This window comes from Stegodyphus dumicola, chromosome 7 (assembly GCF_044657685.1).
Source record: "Stegodyphus dumicola isolate Sdum_Otavi_A_Nest chromosome 7, ASM4465768v1".
In the NCBI taxonomy this organism is placed as follows: Eukaryota; Metazoa; Arthropoda; class Arachnida; order Araneae; family Eresidae; genus Stegodyphus; species Stegodyphus dumicola.
Window position 1 is genome coordinate 56,632,375 of NC_140774.1, and position 17,690 is coordinate 56,650,064.

The following is a 17,690-nucleotide window of genomic DNA, read 5'->3' on the forward strand; positions in this document are numbered from 1 at the left end:
ATGGCGGCCAAAAACTCGCCAAATTCAGCCAAGAGCCGGGTATCCGAAATGAGCCGAAAATGTATTTATTTGAGAGACATTACACACAGTATTACATTAAATCGTTGCAGTAATGCTTTGACAAAGGTAACGGCTGGCGTTTTGATTATTGGTGATGAAATATTAAAAGGACAAATTGATGACCTGAATTCGTCTTTTCTTATTAAAAATCTTAATCTCTCAGGGATAAAGATTCAAAAATTGGCGATTGTACCTGATGACGTTCGTATTATTTCAAAAGAAGTATCCGACTTGTCGAAAAATTGTACTGTTGTTCTTACAAGTGGTGGAATTGGACCGACTCACGATGATGTGGCTTTTGAAGCTGTTTCCATAGCTTGTAATGAGGAACTACAAGTAAACAAATATTTGTCAAATTTGTTTATGAACTATTTTGGAGTTCAAGATAATGATAATCCTGCAGTGTTGAAATTTGCATCTATTCCGAAATCAGCCTCCTTAAATTTCGGCAGCAGTAATTTTGCTGGTAGGAAAATTATGTTTCCATTAATATCTGTTAAGAATATATATATGTTTCCTGGAGTTCCTATACTACTACAGAAAGGTTTTGAAATTTTCAAAAGTAGTTTTCTGCTGCAAAACTCACCTCATTTTGATAAGACAATTCATATAATACTGGATGAGTTTTCTGTCACTCCTCTTTTAAATGAAGCAGTGCAAGAATTCAAAGGTAAAGTTAAGTTTGGGTCATATCCTGTATTTAGTAATAATTATTACAAAGTAAAACTTACCCTTGAGAGTTTAAACGCAACCTCTATTCAAGAAGCATATAACTATTTTAAAAGTAAATTACCACCTGGAAGCATAGTGGATTTAAAAGATGATGTGTTAAAAGCAGCAAAAGATGATGTATATGCCCTGAGTGAACATTTTCCTGCAGTATCATCAGCACTGGCTGTGATTGAAGAAATGCTGAAGTCATATTCTTTATCAAATATATGTATATGTTTCAATGGTGGAAAAGACTGCACTGCATTATTGCATTTACTGTATTCTTCTGTACAGAAATTATGTCCAAATGAGTGGAATCATGTTCGGGGTTTATATGTTCGAAATGGTGAAACTTTCCGAGAACTTGAAAATTTTGTACAGGAAATAATCACAAAGTATCAGTTGAATTTAACTATAATAGAAGGTGATATGAAGGAGACTATTTCACAATATTTAAAATCACATCCTCACATAAAAGCTGTAATTATGGGTACAAGGAGATGTGATCCAGATGCAACAGAATTAAAATATTTTTCCCAAACTGATTCAAAATGGCCACCTGTGTTGAAAATTTTACCTCTTCTAGATTGGTCATACAATGATGTTTGGTCTTTTATTCGTAATTTACAGTTGCCATATTGTGTTCTATACGATCGTGGTTATACTTCTCTTGGAATCAAATCAACAAGTTGGCCAAATCCAGCCTTGCTAATAGATAAATGGGAAGGCTATGAAAAGTATAAACCTGCTTATACTTTAACAGATATAAAGGAAGGAAGAAGTGAAAAGTCTTAAGTATAATATAAAAAACTATTTCTTTGTTTTTTTCCACAACTAATCAGATAACTGGAAAAGATTTCATACAAGTTTGATTGGGTAAAGACCAGAATCGCCCACTTATTTGTTTGGTGCTTTTTACAAGAGTAAGAAGAATTGGATTTTTGTCAAGTTTCTTTGACTTTTTAAGTGAAAATAGGTCAATGTGTACATGGATAAAGTCAAGGGAGTGCGCAATGCCATTTTTGTGCAATTCTGGGATTTTTTTTTAAGTGAAAACAGGTTGATGTGTACATGAATACCGACTATGTGCAATTCTTAAAAACGTGCCAAGCAGTGGGTGATTCTACACTTTCCCTGTTTGATTTTTAATCTAAAATTAGAAGAAAAATTAGCTATGTTGTAATGAAAATTGAGAGAAATCTTCATATTCTTTTAAATATGCAGTAAAAAGATTACAAGTATATACTAAATTTCTCTACATAGTTTTAAATGGAGAGAACTCTTAAAATTCTCAAGTCTCATCATATGAATTTATCGAAATTCACAACTGATGAAAACTCTGTAATCTCCACAACTGAAATTCTTTTTCACTTTTGAATGCATATTTAGCACTTTTGTGTTGACATTAATACCAGTACATGCTTTAGTTTTATATATTGCAATTTTTACTGAAGAAAAGTCTTATGTGATCTTCCATCTCAATCAGTCATAACAACTGCAAGGAAGTCTTTGTCAGAATGATGAATAGTCGGGTCTCGGGAAGCGTAATGGCAGACCGCACATTGAGTTGAACAATGTTAAGCAAATTTCGCTTACTGCGCATGCTTGATGGTGTACCTTTGGCGCGGGGAGAAATATTGGTGACTAAGCAACCCTACGCTAGCTTATTCGTGATCATCATGGCTGAGTGTGTTCGAATGATGTTTACAATTGTAATGTTGTGGAACTTTGCTTATTAGTTATTTTAACCTCCATACCGATTGCACTTGCTTATTTTTCTAATATATATTTCATTGTAATTTGTCAATAACAGTGCATTTAATATTTGTTAACATATGTTCGTAATAATTCGTTATTTAAATGTAATTTGTTTACATGTTATATAATTCAGTAATTGTAAACTGGAGTAGCTCGCATAGTTTGTTAGCGTATATTTGGGCTTTTATTTTCTCATTTCAAAGAATTTAATAACTAGCATTAAGGAATTGCAAAATTTCTTCAGTGTTATTTGCAAGCACTTGTTATATTCCTCAGTGTTTCTTTATGTATGTACGAATGGAACGTATGGTAAATCCTGAATTGTTTTTATTGCTTATAAGTATAATGAATAAATTTTCAACTAATATATCCTAAATTTCAGTCTTTTTCTGAACGAAAATTTGTACAGTTCCAAAGGAATGTGCAGAATTTCATAGGTATTATATTTTACATTTTGAATGCAAACACTGCTTCACATTACTTTGCAATAATTTCAGCTTTCTAGTTGTTTGAGCAGTACAGCAAAAAATAGTATTTTAACACAGTAATTAATTTACATTTACATTATACTCTACGAAGATTTAAATGCCAGATTTGTTTACAATCAGATGGCGGTACATCTACCATAAATACGGTAGTATTTATGGTAGATGGTTCTTCTTTTCAAATCGCGCCAACATAGTAATTACGGCAAATTGTTTTCTGGGCATGCGCAGTATGCAACATTCGTTTAACACTGTTCAACTCAATGTGCAGTCTGCCATTACGCTCTCGGGAACAGCTTTAGTAGTGGTCCTTTTGGCGATTTTTTGATTTGGCAACAAATTTTGGTCGCCAAGGTAGACCCGGCTTTGAAGATCGGAAAAAAATGGCGGATTGTCAACAAAACCCAATCTAGACTAAATAACATTTCTAAAAGATAAACTCTTAATCAGAATAAACAGTTTTTCCCTAATTTTCAACATTTCTAGTACTGCTATGATAAATTCTTTAAACAATACCGTTAATGAATTTAAGGCAGTGATTATGTTATGAGAAATCAAATTTAAAAAAGATTAATATTTTAAATTACAAAATATAATATTAATGTATTAAACATTAATATTTTAAGTAGTTAGTTAATATTTATATTATATTAGTATTTAGCTAATATTTTAAATTTACAAAAGGTTAATTTTTATGTTATGAATAAAGAAATTTACAAAAGGTTAATAAATGCATTTCAAACTAGTATATACTAATTCAGAAGTCAAACAACAAAAATCAGCGTTAATTTACAAAATTTTCACAGGACTAGTTTCGATGGTTTTACCGAACCATCATCTTCAGCTGCAAAACCGCAAATGAACAAGACAGGAAACAATGTTCAGATAAGACAAGAAAGCCTGGACAAGAATAAGCAAGTGGCGCCATCTGTTGGCGAAACCAGAACTAAAACATAATTTCTCTAAAAGCCGAAGGCAAATTTGGATTGGAATTAGGATCGTTAACTAGAACAGAAAGATTTTTATGAATGTGAAATGCCTCTAGAAAATCCAGTTCTCCAATGGAAGATGTTTTTTGAATAATTTTGGCAGCAGAAAAATTGAAAGTGTGATTTTCGGACCAACAATGTTGAGCAACAGAAGACTTCTGTGTTTCCTTTTTTCTAACATATGCCTCATGTTCTTTTCCGCGAAATTTTAAGGCTCTCTTAGTTTGGCCAATGTAAATTAAACCGCACTGGCAAGGAATCCTATAAATACCCCAGGAATTCATATCCGGAATGGGGTCCTTGAGTATAGAAGTTGGAATTTTATTGATGGGAGAGTAAACCACCCGAAAGTTAAATTTCTGCAAAATATGTGCAACTTTATAGCTAATTGATGGAAAGAAGGGAATGACAACAGAATTTTTATAATCTCCTAAAATAAGAGTGTGGCTTTTAGTGTGTTGAGATGAGAATTTTTTAACTGCTTGATTAATAATGTTGGGTGAAAAGCCCCTGTCAATAGCTATTGCTTTTAAATAATTTAGTTCTTCATCAAGGGCTAGTTTGGAGGAGCAAACTTGAAGAGCACGGAAAACATAGGAATAAAATGAAGCTAACTTTTGTTTAGTCGGATGACATGATTTAAAGTGTGGTGGAAGGCAAACCGATGAAGGTTTACGGTAAACTGTAGTACTGAAGTTGGATATGTTACGTGTGACCAGAATGTCGAGAAACGGAAGAGAATTGCAAGTCTCAAGTTCAAAAGTGAACTGAATAGCAGGATCAATAGAATTCATTGTTGAAAGAACTCTATTTAAATCATCTTTATTACCTTCAAACAGGGTAAAAGTATCGTCTACGTAGCGGAACCATGCCGGGAAGTTTAAAGTTTCAAACAATTTTGATTCATAATAATGCATGTAGATATCAGCCAGGATGGGACTGAGGGGGCTTCCCATGGCTAATCCCTCAGTTTGCTTGTAATATTTATTTTGGAAAACAAAATGTGTTTGTTTCAAACAGAGTTGAGTGAGAGAAATTAGCTCATCAATTTCGATGCAAGAGAAATGAAATTCGCGAAGTCTGGTTTCTAGACATCTTAATGCACCCTCCACTGGGACATTGGTGAATAATGATTTTACATCAAAAGAAACCATGAGTAAATTACGAGGAGAAATGTTTTTAACCTTTTTTACAAACTCTATTGAATTTTTATGGTGTAAATGTTATTGTCTAATAGAGTGGAAAATCTAGAAACTAAATATTTAGCTAATGGATACGAGGCAGTACCTAAATTTGATACAATAGGGCGGAAAGGAATACCACTTTTATGAATTTTGGGAAGAGCATATAATCTGGCACAGTTCGCAACAGATGGGATAAGCGAATGTTTTAAGTTGCTTGAAATGATTTGCGAAGATTTGATCGCAGTTTTTATTTTGGATAAGTCCGAAGGTGAAGGATCTTTAGGGATCGGATTATATGGTCCTTCGTTTAAGAGTTTAGTGACACCATCGATGTAAGTGTTCTTATCCATGACGACTATCTGGCCACCTTTGTCGGCCTTTGAAATGGCAATATCCGGGTTAGAATGAATCTCGCGCATTGTAGCTTTTTCTCTCGCATGTAGATTTGGTTTCAAAGGTTTATTATTGAATTTCACATTATGAGCGATAAGATGCCTAATCATTTCTTTCTGTGAATCTGAAACTTTACTGAACTTGAAAGCTTTTTCGATAGGAGCCAAAATCTTTGGAATCGAGGGTTTACAGGTATGTGAGAAGTTAAAATTATATTTTAGAATTCTCTCTTGTTCTTCTGAAAGACTAACATTAGAAATATTAACTATTGGCTGGATGTTTACAATGGGAAGATTTTTTGAACTACTTGAACTGGAAGACTGTAAAAGAAGTTTTTCGAATTTAACTGCAAGGGTGTTTTTATGACGGTTAACTGCATTCTCCGTTCTAGACCAAGACTTTTGTTCAAGGGCAGTGCATTTCGGATATGTTTTAGCGAGTTCCAGATGAAGCCTATAGAGTTCATGTTCAATTTTGGACAATTGTTGACGTGTATCCCTTATCACGGACCAAAGTAAGGCAAGTTTGCAATTTAACAGAATTCTTGAAACGCGACTCGAAGGTTTTTGATTAGATTTGATTTGAATAAAATTGGGGATCAATTTTTTACATTTACATTTAAGTAAAAAGTCAAGATGATTCAGGAATTTTTGCCGTTTCAGGCGTAATTTAGTGAAACGATTAACGGATGAAGGCATGATAAACAATGCAGAAAATCAAACTAAATTAACTGAGCAATAATAAAGTACACACAAAATAGCAGAAAAATCCCTCACTGAAATGAATAGAAAACAAAACGTTTGTAAGCAAAATGCATGAAATCAGACAAGCAAAGCACAATATCCAAATGTACAAAACATAAACATAACTTGAAAATTGCAAAAATGTACTCACCGAAACTCCTACAATCACAAAATGGCGGCCACACCACGTGCAAAAAAGAAAGCAAAATGTAAGCCTGTTTGGGGCTTCTATAATTAAGACACAATAACACGCCGAACAAATACTAATTCAGAAGTCAAACAACAAAAATCAGCGTTAATTTACAAAATTTTCACAGGACTAGTTTCGATGGTTTTACCGAACCATCATCTTCAGCTGCAAAACCGCAAATGAACAAGACAGGAAACAATGTTCAGATAAGACAAGAAAGCCTGGACAAGAATAAGCAAGTGGCGCCATCTGTTGGCGAAACCAGAACTAAAACATAATTTCTCTAAAAGCCGAAGGCAAATTTGGATTGGAATTAGGATCGTTAACTAGAACAGAAAGATTTTTATGAATGTGAAATGCCTCTAGAAAATCCAGTTCTCCAATGGAAGATGTTTTTTGAATAATTTTGGCAGCAGAAAAATTGAAAGTGTGATTTTCGGACCAACAATGTTGAGCAACAGAAGACTTCTGTGTTTCCTTTTTTCTAACATATGCCTCATGTTCTTTGCCGCGAAATTTTAAGGCTCTCTTAGTTTGGCCAATGTAAATTAAACCGCACTGGCAAGGAATCCTATAAATACCCCAGGAATTCATATCCGGAATGGGGTCCTTGAGTATAGAAGTTGGAATTTTATTGATGGGAGAGTAAACCACCCGAAAGTTAAATTTCTGCAAAATATGTGCAACTTTATAGCTAATTGATGGAAAGAAGGGAATGACAACAGAATTTTTATAATCTCCTAAAATAAGAGTGTGGCTTTTAGTGTGTTGAGATGAGAATTTTTTAATCGCTTGATTAATAATGTTGGGTGAAAAGCCCCTGTCAATAGCTATTGCTTTTAAATAATTTAGTTCTTCATCAAGGGATACACGTCAACAATTGTCCAAAATTGAACATGAACTCTATAGGCTTCATCTGGAACTCGCTAAAACATATCCGAAATGCACTGCCCTTGAACAAAAGTCTTGGTCTAGAACGGAGAATGCAGTTAACCGTCATAAAAACACCCTTGCAGTTAAATTCGAAAAACTTCTTTTACAGTCTTCCAGTTCAAGTAGTTCAAAAAATCTTCCCATTGTAAACATCAAGCCAATAGTTAATATTTCTAATGTTAGTCTTTCAGAAGAACAAGAGAGAATTCTAAAATATAATTTTAACTTCTCACAAACCTGTAAATCCTCGATTCCAAAGATTTTGGCTCCTATCGAAAAAGCTTTCAAGTTCAGTAAAGTTTCAGATTCACAGAAAGAAATGATTAGGCATCTTATCGCTCATAATGTGAAATTCAATAATAAACCTTTGAAACCAAATCTAACTGCGAGAGAAAGAGCTACAATGCGCGAGATTCATTCTAACCCGGATATTGTCATTTCAAAGGCCGACAAAGGTGGCCAGATAGTCGTCATGGATAAGAACACTTACATCGATGGTGTCACTAAACTCTTAAACGAAGAACCATATAATCCGATCCCTAAAGATCCTTCACCTTCGGACTTATCCAAAATAAAAACTGCGATCAAATCTTCGCAAATCATTTCAAGCAACTTAAAACATTCGCTTATCCCATCTGTTGCGAATTGTGCCAGATTATATGCTCTTCCCAAAATTCATAAAAGTGGTATTCCTTTCCGCCCTATTGTATCAAATTTAGGTACTGCCTCGTATCCATTAGCTAAATATTTAGTTTCTAGATTTTCCACTCTATTAGACAATAACATTTACACCATAAAAATTCAATAGAGTTTGTAAAAAAGGTTAAAAACATTTCTCCTCGTAATTTACTCATGGTTTCTTTTGATGTAAAATCATTATTCACCAATGTCCCAGTGGAGGGTGCATTAAGATGTCTAGAAACCAGACTTCGCGAATTTCATTTCTCTTGCATCGAAATTGATGAGCTAATTTCTCTCACTCAACTCTGTTTGAAACAAACACATTTTGTTTTCCAAAATAAATATTACAAGCAAACTGAGGGATTAGCCATGGGAAGCCCCCTCAGTCCCATCCTGGCTGATATCTACATGCATTATTATGAATCAAAATTGTTTGAAACTTTAAACTTCCCGGCATGGTTCCGCTACGTAGACGATACTTTTACCCTGTTTGAAGGTAATAAAGATGATTTAAATAGAGTTCTTTCAACAATGAATTCTATTGATCCTGCTATTCAGTTCACTTTTGAACTTGAGACTTGCAATTCTCTTCCGTTTCTCGACATTCTGGTCACACGTAACATATCCAACTTCAGTACTACAGTTTACCGTAAACCTTCATCGGTTTGCCTTCCACCACACTTTAAATCATGTCATCCGACTAAACAAAAGTTAGCTTCATTTTATTCCTATGTTTTCCGTGCTCTTCAAGTTTGCTCCTCCAAACTAGCCCTTGATGAAGAACTAAATTATTTAAAAGCAATAGCTATTGACAGGGGCTTTTCACCCAACATTATTAATCAAGCAGTTAAAAAATTCTCATCTCAACACACTAAAAGCCACACTCTTATTTTAGGAGATTATAAAAATTCTGTTGTCATTCCCTTCTTTCCATCAATTAGCTATAAAGTTGCACATATTTTGCAGAAATTTAACTTTCGGGTGGTTTACTCTCCCATCAATAAAATTCCAACTTCTATACTCAAGGACCCCATTCCGGATATGAATTCCTGGGGTATTTATAGGATTCCTTGCCAGTGCGGTTTAATTTACATTGGCCAAACTAAGAGAGCCTTAAAATTTCGCGGAAAAGAACATGAGGCATATGTTAGAAAAAAGGAAACACAGAAGTCTTCTGTTGCTCAACATTGTTGGTCCGAAAATCACACTTTCAATTTTTCTGCTGCCAAAATTATTCAAAAAACATCTTCCATTGGAGAACTGGATTTTCTAGAGGCATTTCACATTCATAAAAATCTTTCTGTTCTAGTTAACGATCCTAATTCCAATCCAAATTTGCCTTCGGCTTTTAGAGAAATTATGTTTTAGTTCTGGTTTCGCCAACAGATGGCGCCACTTGCTTATTCTTGTCCAGGCTTTCTTGTCTTATCTGAACATTGTTTCCTGTCTTGTTCATTTGCGGTTTTGCAGCTGAAGATGATGGTTCGGTAAAACCATCGAAACTAGTCCTGTGAAAATTTTGTAAATTAACGCTGATTTTTGTTGTTTGACTTCTGAATTAGTATTTGTTCGGCGTGTTATTGTGTCTTAAAATTAGTATATGTTGCTTTAGCTTCTTAGATTCTGTTATTAAAAGAAAATTTAAAAAAATATTTCAAAATGAAGGAAATTAAATTATAACGAGCAAATTTTGTACCAGTGTTAAAAATACTTTTTATGATTAAATTTTGTAAATGGTAAAAATATGAAGAAGTGTGTATTTTTTAATCACTCAATTTATTACAAGTAATTTATGATTATAATTTAAAAGCTAAAATTATCATAATGAGTAAATTCTGTACCAATGGTAATAATGCACAACAACAATCATCATAACTGATGATTTCTGTGAAAGATTCGAACAGTCATTGGAATCCAGTAGTGGTGAAGTGAACAGTGGTGGTTCAGGTTGGCTATGTGGGAGTTTTTGTGGTTTCCCTTGCATGTAATATGAATCTGAGCCAGTTTCTCTTAAAAAGTCCTTTATGAAGGCATCTGTCTTCTGCTAGCCAGCGTATATATTTATTTTCTATTCATAAATACTGTTCTCTCTTCTTATTTCTTAATTCTAAATCTGATTTCTGAAGTGAAGAAGTGTTGCATCTATAGGTCGAAAAATATGGTCAATATGTTTGCAAAATCCTGTTCAGTTTTGGACAGCATTTAAATAAAATAAATAATTTGTATATGATGCAAACAAAAATGCATTACACTATTTCATGTAGTGAATAATTAATCAGGAAACAAAGTATAATGTAATGTTCCTTTATTTTGTAACCAGGGTTATTATTTTATGTTTGGGATCTTTACTGTCAATTTCCCCATCCGTTTTCCCACCAGAATCCAAATGAAGTTTTAACCTGCGGGAAGGCGCGTTGGGTGTATCATACCCCAACCCTACATAAAAGTGGAATATTCCTAACTTGTGAAACTGAAATTCTGTGCTGCTTTCAGTAGCTGAGTTTCTAGTTGTGGTTGACTTTCAGAACCGCTTTTTCTTTGCCTGTGTGTTTCAGAAAAATATTTATAGGTATTTTGTTGGAACTGGGCTATGACACACCCCACGCGGCTGTCCGTGTAAGTGTTTTTCTGACTGAATATTTAGTTCAGAAATTTATTTCTAGAATGTGACAGTAAATATTTCTACTCGCAAGTGATTTTAAAGTACATGACATTAAATTCTTAAAAATTTCTAACTGCATTATGGTAAAAAGAAGTAGTCCCTATGAACTGGAGATGCAACGCATGCGAGATTTATTAGAAATATTTGAAAGCGATGAAGATTGCATTTCGGAAACTGAAGATGAAACTAAGAATATTTTCTACAATGTTTTGGTTTCAAAAAAGATAAAACATTAATTCCTGATGTTCCTAAAAAAGGAAAAACTGTTCTTATGCTTTATATAACGATCATACTATAGATGATACTATTGGAGAAAATAAAACGTTAGGAATTATATGTTTTAATAATATGACTAAAGGAGCAGTGGATATGGGGAATGAAATGTCAGTCAATTATTCAATTGCCAGAATAACGAGAAGGTGGCCAATGGTAATTTTCTTTCCTGCACTGAATGTTGCTGTAATAAATGCTTGAATTATATTACATTGAACTGCTAATCCACCAACAAGAAACATAAGTTTGTTTTTGAAGGACTTAGCATTACAATTAATGAAAAAGAAGTATTGAACAAAAATCAGAGATTAATACTTTTTCAAGAAATTGACGTACTGCATGCAAAACAAATCAGAAGTTTCGATGAAGAATTAAAACGAATACATGAAATTAGAAACAACTAAGTATGAAAGATGTGTTAAATTTTTTGCCCTCGCGCCAAGGACAGAAGAACGTGAATGCAATGTTTAAAATGTGAAAACATTCTGTGCCAAGAACACATGAATGTATTTCTTTCAAAGTGGGAAGAAATAAAAAAAGCATGGTGTATTAGAGATGCAATGAAACTTAGAGGCATGATGTTTATTATTTTCATTTATCTTAATTTTAACTCTAAGATTATTTCGGAAATTAATTTTTTGAAACCCAATTATTATTCACTTATTTATAATACATAAGAACAAAAAAAAAAAAAAGTTTTAAAACTAAATAATACTATTTTTATTGTATTTTAAATATTGGGGTATGTGATACCCCACGCGCCCGTTCTAGTAACTTTTCTTGGTGCGCCTTCCGCCGGGTTAAGTTTGTAAAACAAACTGTGTTTTGCCTTTCGAGGCCACATTACTAGGTTGATAGATAAGATTAGTAGTCTTCAGTCTTGCATTATAATTGCTGATAGTTGAATTCCATGCCGGTTAAGTTTTGAACCAACTTTGCATTAAATTGATTTATGTAGCCTTTGGCTACAAATTTATTTGAATTAAAATTTTACATTTGAACTTAATTGTTATCATAAGTTATTCTGCCACAAGTGGTTGACTGAGTCGTAAGCACAAAGTGTGCCTTCTGTTCTGTACATTTAAACTTTATAATAGAATAAGAGTAGATCTTACCTTAATAAGAATGTATCTAAACTTTATAATAATTATATTTAAAGACATTGAAATCAGTATCTAAGTGTTTGCCATGTAGTCAAATTTTTATATATAAATTGTACTCTTACTTTTATTATAGAGTTTTTATTACAAAACATTCAGATTTCTGTTAGATTAAATGTTTAAGCAACATAGAAAATTTGCATAAAATTTAAAATAAAAAGTCAACTGTTATGTCAACATACTATTAATAAAAGTAATAATACTCAGTGACGGTTATTCATATACAGCTATTAGATTGTGAAATTTACAAAATTTGAGAATTGTAAATTGTAAGCAATATATTCCATAATCTAAGCAACATTATATTTTTTATAGTCGGACCAATTATAAAAATGTTATAAAAGCAATAATGAAACTTCATTTTGGTCTATGAATTCATGCAATAACACATCCATGTAGTTCTAATTTAAGAAATGAGGCAAAAAAAGTATTTTTAGGCCATGGTAATTTTGATCACTGCCCATTTTATGAAACATCTAAGAAGTCTAAATTTGTATGGAAAGGAAACACCAAGAGTTTATCTCATGCTACTAAAAATGTTTTTTTCCCCTTGGGGGGGAGTTTATAATATGCAGAGTTGACATATGAAAAAATGTCATTTATCCCTCCTGCCATCAAAGCTCTGATACCTACCAAATTCGTTAAAGTTACGTGGACAGAAATGGCGGCATGATTTTCAGCTCAGTATTTAGGGTTACCATAAATAACAAGGTTATCAGAATTTTTCATTTATCGTGCCAAAATGTCGCCAAACAAATTTCTCGCCAAAAAGAACTAATACTAAAGCTGTGCCCAGGTCTCGATCATTTCTGCAGGCTAAAATCAGAGATTCACATAAATATAATTTTTCTTCTGGTTGATTTAATAAACTGTTAGTTTCCACCTTTTTGAGTAATCAAATAATCAATTTCAATTTTTGAGTAATCAAATAATCAAATAATCAATTTGAGTAATCAATTTCCACCTTTTTGAGTAATTTGAGTAATCATATTATACATGTATTATTCAAAATTGTATATATACCTTTGATTTTCTGTTTTTTACTGTAAGCATTTTGAAGCAAAGTATTTAGTACTTTAATCAATCTTTAATTTTGAAAGGCAGATAAGCGTTCATGAATTTTTTAGTATATTTCTGAATGACAAAAATGCCTTGCTATACTTGTGTTTATTATGACCTTATTTATATGTGCCAACACAACCAATAGAACAAAGGCTGTATATCATTATATTCAGAATACTGAAAACTTATTGTGTTTTCAAAATTATTTCTGTAGCTTATAGAACAAATATAAAAAAAGTATTACACAAGAAAAAATTTTAAATGGTCATTTGTTTCAAAAATACAGTTAAGAAGTGTTTGTACTTTTGTAACAAAAAAAAAAAAAAAAAAAAAAGTTTAAAATTTTTGTAAGTATAAAAAGTTTTTACATCTAATAAACTAAACCTAATTACTGCACTGTACGTTAATGGGAATCAGAACTCAATCTCTTACTGAATCACGTACCTATTAAAAGCATACACAGGGTGTATCAGTACAGCGGTGACAAACTTTCAGTAGAGATAGAGTAGACCTAGACGTTGGGGAATCACATAGCAATGCATGCTTGGAAATGCTTTCCTGGTAGTGATGACACGAAAATCAAGAAAGAAAGGACACAAACTGGGTGAGAAAATGTGTTTTTTATTCAGTGTAAAGCAAAAACAAAGAAAAAGCAACATAAAGAGACAAAATTCATCATCAAAGAAGGTGTTCAAAATTACAACCTGGATAGTGATGCCGTGAGTCATGCATCTTCCATGCGCCGGAGAAGTGAAGCTTGCATCTCAGTCCAGGGACATAATTTCAAACACCTTCTTTAATGACGATCATTGTTTGTTCTTGTCGATTTCTGCTGTACTAAACATAATAAAACATGTTTTGTCCTTCCTTTTTTACGTTTTGTGTCATCACTACTGCGCCAGGAAAGCATTTCTGACAATGCATTGCTATGTGATTTCCCATCATCTAGGTGTACTCTACCTCTCCTGCAAGTTTGTCACCGCTGTACTGATATACCCTGTATAGTAGATTATAATACTGCGTCTCGCATTACAAAATGGAATAATGTAAATCTATTGAAGATAGTACCATCTGTAATATTTTGAAGTAAATTTGTAATATTTTGAAGATTTAGAATTAATTCACTTCAATAACTCACAAGAAGATGAAGAAAATAATGAAGAAACATCTCTTGGCGATGATTTTACAAAAGATTCAAAAAGTTCCGAAGAGTTAATTAAATGTGAAGAAAATGTAGAAAGAAGGGTTTCTAGCAGATCAACCAAAGGGGTCCCACCGGAAAGATTCTCTTATAAAGCAGAAGACGAAAAATCAATCTTACTTAAAATTAAAGATCCAGAAAGCTTTGAAGAAATTCTAAACTTACCAAAACGTGAACAAGAAGCTTGGATCAAGGCTATGCAAGAAGAATTACATTCTCTAAAAGAAAATGAAACCTATAAACTTACAGAATTACCACCAGGAAAACATGCAGTAGGCAGCAAATGGGTGTTTAAGACAAAATATGATGAAACCGGTAAAAATATAAAATACAAAGCACGCTTAATAGCCAAAGGATTTACTCAAAAATACGGCAGTGATTATGATGAAACTTTTTTACCAGTAGTGAAACACACTACGATAAGAGTTTTCTTAGCATGGGCAGCGTATAATAATGCCAAGGTACATCAACTAGATGTTAAAATAGCTTTTTTGTACGGCAACTTAAATGAAGAAATATATATGGAACAACCAGAAGGATTCGTGGTTCCGGAAGAAAGACATAAAGTTTGTAAATTACAGAAGTCGATTTATGGTCTCAAACAAGCAGCTAGGTGCTGGAATGCAGAAATTGAAAATACACTGAAGAATCTGGGGTTCAGTCAAAGCAAAGCAGATCCGTGTCTTTTCACAAAAGTGGTTCGTGATAAAAGAATTAATTTAATAGTGTATGTTGATGACATCCTAATAAGTTCTACGGAAGAAGGACTAATTCTTCAAACAATTAATGATTTAAAGAAACGTTACCAAATAACGCATCTTGGTGAAGCTAAATATTTCTTAGGCATGGAAATAAATCGCAAGGAAGATGGAAGTTATCTCTTATCACAGAAAAATAAAATAAATCAACTTGTCAAGCAATTTCAACTTGAAGAAGCGAAACACGCTAGCACACCAATGGAAACGAACTATTATACCCTAAACAAAGAAGAAAATCTCCTAACTTCAAATGATAAATTTCGCCAAGCTATTGGAAGTCTTTTGTATATATCGTCTATCACAAGACCAGATATCACAGCTTCAACTCACATACTCAGCAGAAGGTGTAATAATCCACGTCAAAAGGACTGGAATGCTGTTAAAAGAATCATTAGATACTTAAACACGACAAAGAACCTATCCTTACAAATTTCGTCGAGTGAAGAACCTAATATTACAGTTTATTCAGATGCTGATTGGGGACAAGATATTGAAGATAGAAAATCTACATCAGGAAGTGTTATTTTATTAGGAAGGAACTGTATTTCATGGTTTTCAAGAAAACAAACTTGTGTTTCTTTATCCTCAGCAGAAGCTGAATATGTTGCACTATCGCAAGCTACGCAAGAACTATTATGGCTATTAAAATTAACAGAAGATTTCAATCTACCCCAAACTCTACCGATAAAGGTATTTGAAGATAATCAGTCTACTATAAGACTCCTAGAATCTGAAAAATTCAGTTCACGCACTAAACATATTGATACAAAAGTTCATCATATACGCGACTTGAATAACAAAGGAATAGTAAAACTTGCTTATCTTTCAACAGAGGAAATGGTTGCTGATATTATGACTAAACCAATTCCTAAAGCTAAATTTCAGTTTTGCAGGAATGAACTACAATTGGTATGAGTTTCATTAGCAAAACAGGGGCAGTGTTAGCATAAATTTAGGTATTTTGCATAATGAAACTCGAAAGGCATACGAAACGAACGGTGCACCAAGGTATATATTGACGAGAGAAAGTAAAGCTCGTGTGCAATGCAGTATATTTGATTTTCACCCTAGCTACTTGTACCTGGCCAAAGGTCTAATCGAGTAGTACTTTCTTCTCTTTCAGTTACGATGGCAAAGTATATTCCTGTTTATTTTTCTTATTGCCTAATATAGGTAAGCCTGATGATATTTAGTACTGATGATGATTCTATGTAAGTTATTCCTTTGAATACTTCAATTTTAATGTCCTTGAACATTATTATTTTTTGTTATGCTTAAGTTAAGCAAAATTATCCTATTAAATAAAGATTTCGTAGTTAAAATTTTTGACTTATGATTCTTTAATTCTGTGCTTGAGGAAACGTACTCATTACGCCTTCAGTGCTAATGCACAACCAACAATACTCCTTAAAGTTATGATTCCATAAAACATTATATAAAATTTTATTACACTTTGTTGTACTGCATTTGGCTTTGTTGTTTATATTTGTTTTCATATTACAAAATGTTATCCGAGATCTTACACAAATTTGTACATTTCTTAGCTTTTCAATTCATGCATAAAATATAGTCGTGTGGATGTACATCAACATCTTACTTACTTTTAAAATGTGTTTTCATTATTAGATGTTTAATTTGCAACATATAGATTCAAATGACGACTACCGTAAGTACTTTTGTAAACTTGGTGTACAATGTTGAATTTAATAAGCAATTCTCTGATTTTTTTTTTTTTCAAGTGAAACTAGAACACTTTTTACATGGGGAGAATGAAACTGCTCATGTTCCCATACAGACAGTGATCTGTTTTAGTTTTAAAAGAACACAAATTGAGAATTATGCTTATTAATCATCATAATTTATATTATCATTGCACAGCTGTTCTTGATGCAATATAAACAAGCTATCTCATTTGCTGTACATTGGTGGCTGGCATCCTGTTAACAGAAAAGTATAAAAAGATCACATTGAATTTATTTCTGCTTTAGTGTTAATTGTATAGTTTTTCACAATTTTTAAAAATGTTCCATCAAATTATGAATAGCCTTGTATTTTATTCTTCATTATATGGTTTAACAGAATTATAAACTACTTTATAGTTATTGTGTACATGCATGTTTATAATTTCATACTGCCTTTGCATATAAGATATGTCTAACGGCATGAAATAAACCTGTATATTTATATACAGGTTTAATATATATACCTGAATAGAAATTTTGTTCCAACTGCAAAATTTCACCCAAGTTTGGCTTTGGTATGGAAATAAATTAAATTTCATAAAATCTAGACAACTTGAGCTATTTAAATTCTTAAACCATATTTTTAGATAAAAATGTAAAAGTACTACAGTACAAAGTCCGTAATCCGGACATCCATTATCCGGAATGATCTATAATCTGGACCTCAAAGCCACAAACTTTTTTTTTGTATGCTTTACGCACGAG

The 17,690-nt window shown here is 32.7% G+C and overlaps 1 pseudogene; it reads left to right on the forward strand.

The window, feature by feature from the left end:
* Positions 1-1,566, forward strand: LOC118202740 (bifunctional FAD diphosphatase/FAD synthase pseudogene; annotated as a pseudogene).
* The last annotated feature ends 16,124 nt before the right edge of the window (positions 1,567-17,690 follow it).